We start from the raw sequence: 12,604 nt of genomic DNA, 5'->3' as shown, positions 1-12,604 counted from the left end.
GCCAGGAATAGTATTGTTTTCAAGTTACTGTTTTCAAGTTACAGCCTTTTTGTCTGTGCCTTAGATATTAGGCAGGATAGGCTTCACAACAGACAAAAAGACGCACTTCTTTGCAGACAGTACACTCAGCTTTTAGAATCCACTGTCAGGCATGGAGGCAAGTCCATTTGCAGAGATTTCTTCCCCCTTCCTGTTCCCTTCTCCACCTGGCTACGCTGGTCAGAAGGCTATTCCTCATAAAGACCTCAGCGAGCAGCCAGTCACCCACCAAATGCCGTCTTAATTTGCAAAGACTTCAGCCTTGCAGTGGGTCTACCATTGTGCCAACCAGCGAAGGAGGCAGGCTCAGACAGAGTGATGCGGATAAATTGGGAAAGCGTCTCCCCATGCTTTTTGTCCAGGAGAACCTAATTCTGTACAGATGTGTCATACTAAAGTTATGAAAGCCCAACACATCCATTGTCGCAGTCAAGGAAACAAATCCTCGGTTGGGAAAAAATGTAGGCGACAATGTGCTACGGTTCCTGGTCCAAAGGCAATTTCTTGTGACAAATTTCAGGAAGGGGCTTTGCTTTCAGACTTTCCTGTCCCTATTTTGTTCTCCCAGGGTTCATTCTCTTTCTTTGGTGACCAAAACCAAATACTGGTGCATGAACATCCCCACTTTATCCAAATAAAATGGGACAGGAGTCGGGGGGCCCTGTTTCCAGTCCAGAGGCAAAAAGGGGGAGCAGGAAAGGGGCAGTAGCTGTGGCCACCCACTTCAGCCGCAGTGCAGGAGGACCCCAACCTCCCTCCCCTGGCTTTCTTCTCCAATTGGTCCTCTGATAAGCTTTGCATTGCAGTCCTCTCCAGATCTTTGTACTGAGAATCCTTGGCCTTCATGAAAAGAACAGTGCTGGTGGGCCAGCTCTGGAACTCCATCAGCTTGGGAAAGTTACTTTTTGAACTAAAGCTCATGATGACTATGGGAATTTTGGGAGCTGCCTTCTGAAAATGAATGAACCCAGACACAAACTTCCAGTGCCAACTAGCAGAGCTGAACAAAGACCAAATGAAAAGATGACCAACTAATGCTATTATTTTGCAAAATAACAGTATCATGGCTGAGAGAAAAGCGATTGGCAAAACAAAACAAAATAAATCAGGCATACTAACCAGAGACTTTTGCCGACCTGCATCCAATCACCCAGAGATTTATCAGAAGATCTACCCAACCCTGTCCTAAATCATCCTCAGGAGAACCTTCCTCCATCTTCAGGGCATCCATGAAAAAGCCCTCAACAGAAAGCCTATCCAAAAACCTGACATTTGGGAAGTTTGGACCTCGTCCACCCGCCCCTTTAACGCAGGGACTCAATGTTCATGCAGCCCCCATGAAGAGGGGCTACCCTTCCCCTCCAGAGAAAGAGAGGAAGCAAAGAGTCATGTTGACAACCACAGGTTTTGCCATCTGTGTACAAACAGAGTTTCTACGATTTTAATAGCCGGAAGACATGATAATACCAACCTAAGGGGCATACAGAAAGATCAATACTACTGTTTATCATGTCTATGTTGCCTTTTAGTGCACGGCAGGCTCAACCGCTCTTAGAACATTTTAATTCTGAAACAATTATTCCAGAGTAAGTATCCACTGCACGGGGAGAGACACCAGTCCGATCTGAAATTCAGAGGCCAAGCAGATGCTGGGAAGGTATGGGAAAGACCATTTTCTTATTGTCAAAATAGTATGAGTAGAGAGATCCTTTTTGAAACTCCTTACTCTGGAATTCTTTCTGGGAGGATAATAGTTAGTCTAGCATTGATGGAGCCAAGGTGGGCCTGCCCCTGTTGAGTTTCTGCCTGCCAGGAGCTGTCGAGGCCCCAACGCATTTGCCAGGAGAAAAGCCGGCAGCCCAAACATGGCTGGTGCTGTTCTCCCGTCATGTGACAAAGAAGCAGCTGCCATGTTCTGATCTGTGGAGCATTTTCAGAGGAAACCGTCACAACATAAAAGCAATAGCAACCCGGCAAAAAGGACGCTTTTGTTGATAATGGGCATCATAATGGTTAATCTCCCATCAACACATATACCCTGCCAACCTAGGACTTTGTCCTTGACGTAAACACCAAGTTATGGTGGCTGCACACTGTTTTCTCTCTTGCACTTGCCCATATTCCTCCACCCATGACAGGTTTCTCCTTGTCCCTATCACATCCCAAATAAATTGTTTTAATCTTCCATTCCATTTTGGATTTCGACCTTCCTCCTTATACCTGTCTTCTGACAACTCTGCCTTTCCTTTCTTCATCAAAGCAGTAGGTTTTTGAACTAAGAAGCGTCCATTATAGACAAAGGAAGCTGACATGTCACCAGAATATAAGGTGCAGTCCTTTCACGTCAACAGTGGCCCATTGAAAGAGCAGGGAAATCTGAGGGGCTTGGGTTTCCTTCCATGTAACAAAACTGTGCCCCTTTTAACAGAGAGCTGGCTAACTTGAAACAAGAACCTGGTTTCGCAACTGCCCACACAGATTTGCAGCAAAAAAAGTGGGGAAGGTTTTCATAATCTGAACACAAAATGAGATAAAAATGTACGGCGGGATAATCAATCTATGCTAAACCAGGAATGCCACGTATATATCATTTCTCTGTGCTGCCATTTCTCTGACAAGAAGGGAACCAACCGGGGGGCTTCTCTTGCCCTGATCCCTTTCTGAAAGCACAGCACAAACACTCAACACTATGATAATTATCGTTACTTACTTTCATTAGAAAGAGAGGCACCCCAACATTGGTGCATACATTTCCCTCAAGACTATTTCATGCCAATTTCCACCAAAAAACTTTTAACCAGTGCCATTTTCACAATCTAAGCGGTGAAAGAGTGGAAGGAAAGTATATATTCCGACTGCACATCTTTATGAACTACACTGGATCCTTTATCAATTACAGAGATTACAGAGACACTTCAAAATGGTGTTTATAAATCCAGATGACTTAGCACTGAATATAAAGGTTTGACTAAACATACAAGGACTCTGCCTCATCATCACCAGAGACACCTTTTAAGGATGTGAGGAAGGGCTTTTTTAAAAATGTCACAAAACATTACAAATATAAGGTTTGATTCCAAATTAAGGAAAAACATTTCTGTTTGAAATGTTAGAAATGTCAGGTGCCAGATTCTAAGTGTTGCTTTTCCTTTACCCTTTTATTTATTTGTTTACAGTAGTTCTGTATTGTGGTCCTCTGCTTGCTAACAAATAATAATTTTTACAAAAGAATAACAAAGAATCATTTTTACCAAAATTGACAACCAGAAAGTAATGGGAAACCCCCCCCAAACAAAATAGCAACCCAACACAACAAAGACAATGTGTAAGAAACAGATATGTTTTGTAGGGGAAAGCAAAAACATTTTGGAAACTGTCAGCAGCAATAATAGCACACAACTGGTGTTTCAGCACACAACTGGTGTTTCACAACATTGTTCTACAGCAGGCAAATTCTCCCACACTTTTAGGAGTGGGTTATTTAATTTAATTACTAAACAAAATGGTACCAAATCCCAAAATGAATCTTTTCTTGTTCTCTCCTATGCATTGATACTCCTCATGATTTCAGAGCTAAAACAATATTTTTCCTATTTCCAATACTTTGCAAACATTAAAGGAATCAATCTGACCACAAGCATTTAGTTTATATTAACACAAAATGTAGGGAACTGCAGGGAGGTTAGATTTCATGGTCTATAATTCACTGTGAATCCATCAAGCAATCTACACAATCAGATTTAGATTGTGTTGTTAAACCTCAAAGGAGATCCAAACAGGTGGACAAAGTTCCTAGTTTTTAGGATCAGCCAGGAACAGTTAAGGTGAAGTACCTGGAGTTAAGATGACAATTCCCTGACCATGAAAATGTCACTAAACTGGTATATCCTACTTACACTTGGCCTGCATAAAGGGGTAGGTTTAAAACAGAATCTTACATGAGGCATATTTCTGCTCCAACTCATCAACAGACCAAGTTGCACAGTCCTTGAGGGTGTGACCGACCATTTTCAGAATGGTCCAGAATGGGGCTCAGAAGGTGACTGGGGCACTTACACATCACACAAGTATGTTGCACAATTCCCACAACTGCAGAAGAGCTTTCTCACTATCTCAGGTTCGTTGTGAGGTGAATGTAGTATTTAAGGGTGCAGGGACAAGGCCTCGTTGAGCACCAGATGTCAGCCACAGAGCTGCTAGGTCTCAGGATGGGAGGCAAAAGCATTTCCGCCTCTGGTCCAAAAGTCTAAACTACCCAAAAAGGGCATCGGAGACTGTATTTCACAGCTCCAAATGAAGCACGGGGCCTTTGCCAAAACACACATTCCTCGTACTGAGGCAAAATGATTTCCTTCCCCAGTACAGAGTGCGCAGCATGCCCGTCTTGCTCCTTGCACTGGTCCCCGTTAACTTTCATCACTGTTCAGAACATGGAGGCCATTTCCTTCCTGCAGGACGAGGTGCCCGTCTTCACAGCTGTGGGAAATGGAAGGCACAGGCTGCCTTCTCAGCACAAGAAGCCCAAGGGCTGTGCTGCCTCTAAAGCAAGGCTCCTGTGGGGCGTTTGGGGTGAGGGAGGGGCCCCAGGTACATACCCCCTACATCCCCCTAAAGCCACACCAGAAGCACCAGAAGACCCCGGTGCTTCTCCTTCCCCAAAAGACGGGTATGTATCATTCCTCTGTGCCGCCACTTCTCTGATAAGAAGGGAACCAACTGGGGGGCTTCTCTTGCCCTGAAACCGGATTCCAGCCATTCACCTGGCCTTTGCCATTACATAGACCCCTTTCTGATCACCCCAACATCCCTTTATTTGCAGCTGGAATTGCTGGATGCGCCTCCAAAGTCACCAGAAGATTCTCCTCCGTTTGTATCTGTGGAACAATTAACACCTCAACCCCTCCGTACAAGAAAGAGCAATCAATCAAACAAAGAAACACAGGTACTCAAATTGTAGGATTGTGATGAAATGAGGTAAAGTTTACAATATTATTTTCCACCTGCAGAATTTTCTGTTTTTACTTGTGAAATTCTATCTGAGTGCCCTAAAATATATTTTTATACACTGGTGTTATGACTTCAGGACTGTACCTTCCATATCCTCTCATATCTAGCATTTAACATTAGCCCATATTTCAAAATCAATCAGAATTATACCAGTAAGGAGCCAGGAAAGGCCAGAACTACATATAAACCTGTATTTGTAGGAAAATCTACTGCAAGGAATAATAATTAATGAATCTTTTAAATATAAATTTTCATCTATTTACACAGAGATACAGTATGTAAATACTGAAAATGCACCTGTCGCGGTTATTTTTAAATATTTCAGAGACGAGCCATTATCACCAATTCACCTGATTCAAAATCCTACCTCTCCACAATTCCATCTATGTTTTATCTGAAAATATGATTTGGAACAAAGATAACAAACAATAGATTTCACTCATTTTGCTATTACAGTATTTAAAGATGAAAAGAACAGAAAAAGTCACATTATAGCACAATCCTACACAAAACTGGAAGCTCTTCTTAATTATATAATTTGTTTGCATCTTAAAAAGTCTATGCAAATCTATGCAAACATATTTAGAAAGGGAGTTTATTATGGATGGCCTTGTGCTTTATTCCATTTGTGGCTCCTTTTAAAAACGGTAGCCAGCAGCTGACCGGTTCTCCCTCAATCGTCCTTTTACGCTGCATAAGTGCTTTGAAGGGCTCTTGGTGTAATGGAAAATGAAGGATGCAAGGTAGCGATGTATATTATTTATAGGTTTGTAAATCGATCCCTTTATATTTATTTAACTGTATTCTACAGATAGATACCGGATATTATTGATACAGAAGAATGTATTTAATGGTTGATCCTATTATTGATAGATCCATTTACAGACACTCAAAACAAAAGGCGACCTCAAATGTGGTGTTATACGTTGAGCTAAATGGTTTTTTATTAGAAGGACCGTTATTAGTACAACAAGCCCCTTGTGTTAATAGTACATATGTGTTGACCTCAGGCAAGTCACCCGTAATTTAGGAGAGGTATGTTTATTTGCATTAAATCTATGCAATAACACTACTAAGGAAAATCAGAGGGAGAGACTTTGTGAAAATAAATATAATTACGGCACATGGAGGAAGCAATAGTTGCAACAACTAGGAAGCTTATGATTTAAACTGTACAATGAGTAGAACTGGATTTTTCTAATTACATATCAGTTTGCTGTTTATGGATTGATTGCACCTATACTTACATGAAAATCAATCTTTTTCCTTGCTATATTTCTAAAACATACTCACAGTAGTAATTTACTGCTTTGTAAAGAAATCATTACGTTTAGTACAGCCTTAAAAATAAATCTGTAATGGAAAGATTGTGTTTTAGAAAAGCTGGTAATTAAATTGATTGCCTCCCACTTAACATGCATTGATTTGTAAATGCCACACAATTATGCCTTAAGTGACACACATCTTATGCAGCCCACACCACAGGTAAATCCCACCTCGGCCAGAAGGATAGCAAGGGACTCCTGTTAATTGTTGTTGGGGCCTTGTCGGTGTGTTTGTGTGTGGATGATCTGTGTACTCCTCTAATTTTGATTCCTTCTTTAAAAAAAAAATCCTAACTGTTCAGGAGACTCAAGGTGAAAGAAGGCACAAAAATCCTTTTATTTGCAGCTTTCTGCCCTCCCTGCCTTTCTTCTTGGGCTTAAGAGTAGGAGGCTGTTTTGCCAGCGATAAAGCAAACAGATCCCTGGTTCCAGATATGGCTTCCTTCCCCTTTCTTCCTCCAACACAGAGACACTCATACCAGACCCATCCCTGGCCTTCTGGACACCCTCCCCCCCTCCGAAGAATATGAATATATATATATATATATATATATATATATATATATATATAGTAAAGGTGTGCTGGGGGGGACGCATTTAATTCCCACTGAAACTGACACCAAAGTGGGGCAAGGGGGGCACAAAGTGTGTTTGATGGCTGGAGTGTGAGGCTGCTTTCTCCCCCCTGCTTTCAGGTGACATTCATGGAATAAATGACCTGGACTCTTTGTTGGGGAGATGGAGCTGGCGGTCAGTTCTCTTGACCAGGAAATGGCTGCTCTCACATAGTACTAACTGGAGGAAACCGGGGGGGGGGGGGGGGGGGTTGGCTCCATTAAGACAATCCTCCCTCACAACTGGGGGCACTGCACCCCGCAAAGAGGGCTGGGGTTCGGTCATAATTTGAGAATTACAACAAAACAAAATTAATATATCTATTTCCCCCTCCAATCACTGTACTATTGCATCTCACATTTTGGATTTCAGGAAGGAGGAGAAAGGGGGTCAGCTTTTCTTTAACAGCAGAAAATATGACTTCAAGGGAAATGGAGGCTGGGGGGCACTTCAGGGCAAAAGTGCGTTTGCACAAAGGGGACTAGGGCATTCGAATAGAAGGCATGGGGTTTGGAGAGGTTTTATCAAAGCGATTGGGAAGAAGATAATAGCAAAACTACGTACAGCACAGAAGGACAGATGCATGTAACCAGAACGGAAAAGGAAGAAGGGTAGGAGGATATTAATACTATAATCATTATTGCAATAATAATGCAATAAAAATAAATGGAGAAATAAATTAGAAGTGAAGAAGTGCAACAACAGGGTATAAAGGATGAAAGGCAATGTACAAAACCCCGAGGAGCCTCTGTGGATGGACAGAGGACAAAATATGTGCATCAATTTGGGGGTCTCATTCTGTCAGGCGAGGGAGGAGGAGGAGGAGGGCAATGCAGGGGTCAAGGTCTGCTGTGTCCCAATGTGGGGCTAGGAACAGGCACCAAAGAGCTGGAAGAGTGGCCTGTCACGATAGGGTCAGTGATGGTGGCACCAAGGGCACACACACACACACATGTAAACACATATCCATGCTCTCCATAGGAAAAGAAGCTGGCAGAAAACAGGTCACTTAAGGCAAATATGCCTGAAGGGCCCAACTGGGAGGTGAGCTGCGGAGGGAGTGGAAGGGGCAGGACGCAGCAGGGAAAGGGTTACTGAGAGACAACCCATGTACACATACAAGTGCACACGCCACACACATACTCTCCCTCGCTCTCTCTCTCACACACACAGATACCAGGCAGCAATAAAAAGGTCACTGCAGAGAAATGAGGTCTCACTTGACAACAGCAGATGCCTCCCCAACAGAGAGAGAGAGACACACACACACAGGCGCCCACAGAACACACAACAGAAGAGCACAGGTTTCCTCCAAGGAAGGCCCCCCTCCAAGCCCCATGGAGCACACAGTTGTTTAAAACAGAGATAGGAGGTTTCGGAGTCACTGCCACAGTAATGCACAAAGAGAGGAATTGCATACACACAAAGTGCACTCGTTAACTGATAAGTGCTACAATGTTTTTTTTTTTTTAAAAAAAACATGAATTTCATGCCACTTTTCCATTGTCAGGTTCTCCTAACATAAAGGATATTTCCCTTGTTCATCCCAGTTGGCCGTAATCCCACATTCACAATGAAGAATGGCCGAAAAGAGCAGATTCACAGTGTACACACAGACACACTCCCCGCTCTTTCAGCCAATGCTCATGGGCAAGAGATTGGACACTAGTTCATTCTCAGAGCACAGGAGCAATGCAAGCGATTCCAAATGTAACGTGGGGCAGGAAGGCATGCTCTTCTGTTTCCAAAAGGAGGGCTCCTCCTGCCCTCCTCTCAAACCAATGGAGCCCAATTCTAAAAGACAGGAGGAATCCTAACTGCCCATTCTTGGGAGATAAAACCCTCACAAACCAGGCCCTGAAAACCCCTGTCCTACAACCGCCAGTCGAGCCAAGCAGCACTTGTGGGCCCCGAGTGCGCCCCATGGGACAATAGTGACAAGTGACTGGACCCAGGGAGCTGGGATGAGCTCAGGGCCCTGGGTGAAATCACACCAAGGAAAGGTCGGCCTGCGAGGAGGACTGAGCTCCGCTTCCAGGCCTGGGCCTCTCTTCTCCCGGTGCGAGGCCCAAAGGCTCCACAGGCCCTGGGCCTGGGAAACAGCTGGGGAGGGAACCCAGAAGGAGCCCCCCCTTGACCAGGGCTTGCACCTTCCGAGTGCAGGCGAAAGTCATTTCGAGCAGGAATCACGGAGAGAATTTAGGACGTGGGCTTTTTCTTTTTGAAGTGAGAGACTTCCCCAAACCATGCTGACAAAACCCAAGTGCACGCACACACATGGCCCCATGCGACCAGATAATGCATCCTCTCACTCCCTTAATTTGCTTTAATCGCCCTCTTGTTTGCACTCAGGGCGCCTTCCCCCGGAATCACTTAATGCAGATTAATTACCCGGCCGCCGTGCCATTTAATCACGCCAGTGTCCCCTGAACCAGGGTAAAAAAAGGACTGTATTCAAACCAGGCTTATTGATAAAGTTGGGATTCTTTATCAAGCAGGGTGAGGTTTCCCAAATGAATTAATATGGACTGGAGCCGAAGGGTTTGGAAATTATGTCAAGCTGCTTAGGACAAAAAACTATCTGAAAGGTTCATTGCTTTCCAGGGTTTGTACAGATTGTGAGGACCAGATATGGGGAAGAGCAGCGTTTCCAAAGTGGAGGCGAAGGGTGTGCAAGCTCCATGTGACCCACACCGCCGTAATGCCATTCCCCATTGAAGCAGATGTGGGGAGCAAGGAGGGAATACAATGCACATTCTCACAGACAACTAACAGACAGATTAACACACAACTGCGGAAGGCATTTGTGACACGGCAGGGACCCAGACATACAAAAACACAGCAAATGACATACAAAATAATAGGGTGCTATTTAATAAGATAAGAAGGCAGTGCTTAGGGCAGGAAAACACTGGGATTTTCTTTAGCAAACTCTTCACTAATGCCAAACTTCCACTACTTTTTTGTGTCACAGAAATACCCTGGAGAAATATGGGGTTGACTTCCTAGCGAGCTTTTTCCAACCACAGCTTACAGATAAAGAGTCCCAAGTACTAGAAGAGGGGGAAATACAGTGACGTGACACTAAAATAGTCAGACTCCCAAAGGAAGGGTCCCTTGTCAAAGCAGGCCTTTTTCCAGGGTGGGTTTGGACCCTGGAATAATAATAATAATAATAATAATAATAATAATAATAATAATAATAAATAATAGTCGTATTTTATTTCTATCCCACCTTTCTCCCCACAGGGAGTTAAGGCAACAAACAATAACAGGGCACAACCCAACAAAAGTGCGCAGTCAGTGACCGGGGGGATACAGGAGGCCCTTCCAGATGACAGGAAGCTCTCCTTAAAGCACTTTGAAGCTGTATTTCTTCCATTGTAAGAGGCACTTTTTTCCTCTATAAACATCCCTAAAGAGGGGGTGCGTCTTAGAATCGCAGGCGTATCTTAGGTATTGGTGGTGGTGGGACTGAAAGAAAGGTGCGTCTTAGAACCGATGCAATACGGTATTTGTGTGCGAGGAGGAGGTGTGATGCCGATGGCAGGTGAAGCCTGAAGAGTGGTACGGGGAGGGGGCCCAGTCTTCAGAGCGAGGGGCCCCTAAGAGACACCCCCCTGATGGCCTGGGAGAGGGGCACCCGGGGTCCCGTTCCAGCCCCAAGGCCTCCCAGAGTTTGGCTCTTCAGCTCCCAGGGGACAATGGCCAGGAAATCACCATCATCAAAATTAGCAATTAGTAGATCTGAATGTCAAAATGTCTGTGAGGTCAAAAGCTAGAATTCACAGGCCTAGGTCAGGGAAGAGAATGCTCTTTTGGTCCTGGGTTGGTCCCCTCCCTTCCTCCCTTCCTTCCTTCCTTCTTCTCCCCTTTCTTTCTTCTCTTCCTTCCCTCCATCCTTTCATATCTTCCTCTCCCTCCATTTCTTTCTTTTCCTTCCCCTCCCCTTTCTTTCTTCTTTTCCTCCCCCCCCCCCCCAAGACAAAAACAGGGTCCTCTTCTCTGCCGCTGGCCCTGCCTTCGGCCACGCACCCCCTGCCCCCGATGCACTCGCTCCTTGAGGTGCCCCCCCCCGGACCCCGATCGAGGCCAGCCTCGCCCCCCCCCCCCCGCCCCCCAATGCATGGTGCCGGGCAGCCTGGGGGAAGCCCAGTGTCGCCCTCCTTTCACGGAGCCAAAGCCCGGCTCCCTCCATTCCTTCCCTTCCTTCCCTTCTTCCACCGCCGGAGACCCCCGAAGAGACAATGATAGCATCACCCCCTGCCTTGTGCCTTCTTTCCATTCCAGCTTTTTCCATTCAAGAATTCTTTTCAGCATATGTGTGTGTATGTATGTATATAATTATAAAATGATATATGTGTGTGTGTGTGTGTGTATATATATAGCCATAAGCCCCCCCCCCCCCCTTCCCGGTGCACAAAGCCATTTGCGAGAAGAGAAAGAGCCGCCTGTCAAAGGCTATCGTCCTGAGGAAGGAGGAGGAGGAGGAGGAGGAGGAGGAGGAGAGCCCCGAATCTTGGGAAGAACCCCAAGACGCCCTTGGATCCTTCTTGTTACTTTGCACGGGACTCGCCTTTGGCCCCCGCGGTTGGAAACAATGCGTCCCCTCCCTCCCTCCCTCCCTCCCGCTTTGCAGCAGGTGGAGCTGGGCAGGCCGAGAGGGATGCATCCTGCACCCCGGCGCCTCTTTGGGGTTCGCCCCCCTTTAGCGAGGAAGAAGGAAGAAGGGGCTCCTCGGGCCGGCTCCCCCTCCGCCGCCTTCTCCTCCTCCTGCTCCTCGGAGCGAAGAGGAGCCCTCGCTCGCGCTGCTGCTGCTGCTGCTGCTGCTGCCTGTGCATTAAGCGCTGGGCAATCAATACGGCGCGGGCGAGCGGTATGCAAAGCGCGGGTATTAATATGCAAAGTTTTAAAGATTTTTAAATGGGCGAGCGAGGGGGAGAGGGAGAGGGAGCGCGGGCGGGCGGGCGGGCAGGCATTCGCGGCGCCGAGGAGGAGGAGGAGGAGGAGGAGGAGGAGGAGGAGGAAGCGGGAAGGGCGACGGAGGCGGGGAGGGGGCCTCTCTCTCTCCTCGGCGTGGAGCTGCACCTACCTCTGCTTCCATCGGTGGGCGCACGCTGACTCCTCCATGCGCGCGCGGAGCAGCCCAGATACCAGGAGGAGCAGGAGGAGGAGGAGGGAGGGAGGGAGGAATGGGGAGGAGGAGGAGGAAAGGGGAGAGAGAGGGAGGGAGGGAGGGAGCCGGAGCCACGGCAAAGCCGAGCAGAGCACAGGCAGGCAGGAAGGCGGCGCGCGGGCACGCGGCGCGCCCCCGGCACTCGCTCCCCCTCCCTCCCTCCCCCCTCCCCTCGCGGAGCCCGGCGACGGTTGCCCCGGCAACGGGAAAGATGCAGCAGCAGCAGCACCAGGGATGAAAGATGCTCAGGGCAGCAGCAGCAGCAGCAGCAGCAGCAGATGGGAAGGAGGGAGGGAGGGGCAGGACAGGTGTAGGAGGGAAGGAAGCGGGGCAATAAATAGGGGGAAGGAAGGGGCAAATGGAGGAATAGGGGAAGGGCGTGGGAAGGAAGGAAGGAAGGAAGGAGGGGACACAGAAAGGGAGCAGAGGAGGCTTTGGGAGA

The 12,604-nt window shown here is 46.7% G+C and overlaps 1 protein-coding gene and 1 long non-coding RNA gene across 2 annotated transcripts in view; one reads left to right on the top strand and one right to left on the bottom strand.

Moving 5' to 3' along the window:
- pou2f2 (POU class 2 homeobox 2) overlaps positions 1-12,172 on the bottom strand; it is a 70,136-nt gene extending 57,964 nt beyond the window's left edge. The window contains exon 1 of the mRNA XM_062962675.1: positions 12,079-12,172. The gene's annotated coding sequence lies outside the window, so the exon portion shown is untranslated. The remainder of the gene's footprint in view (positions 1-12,078) is intronic.
- Positions 1-12,604, top strand: part of LOC134293837 (uncharacterized) — a 31,515-nt gene that overhangs the window by 9,538 nt on the left and 9,373 nt on the right. The window contains exon 3 of the long non-coding RNA XR_010000805.1: positions 4,859-4,981. This is a non-coding gene — a long non-coding RNA (uncharacterized LOC134293837). The remainder of the gene's footprint in view (positions 1-4,858; positions 4,982-12,604) is intronic.

The sequence above is a fragment of the Anolis carolinensis genome, unplaced genomic scaffold (genome assembly GCF_035594765.1).
Source record: "Anolis carolinensis isolate JA03-04 unplaced genomic scaffold, rAnoCar3.1.pri scaffold_10, whole genome shotgun sequence".
NCBI classification, from domain to species: Eukaryota; Metazoa; Chordata; class Lepidosauria; order Squamata; family Dactyloidae; genus Anolis; species Anolis carolinensis.
Note: the sequence above shows the minus strand (reverse complement) of the source record. Positions and strands in the feature narration are given on the sequence as shown.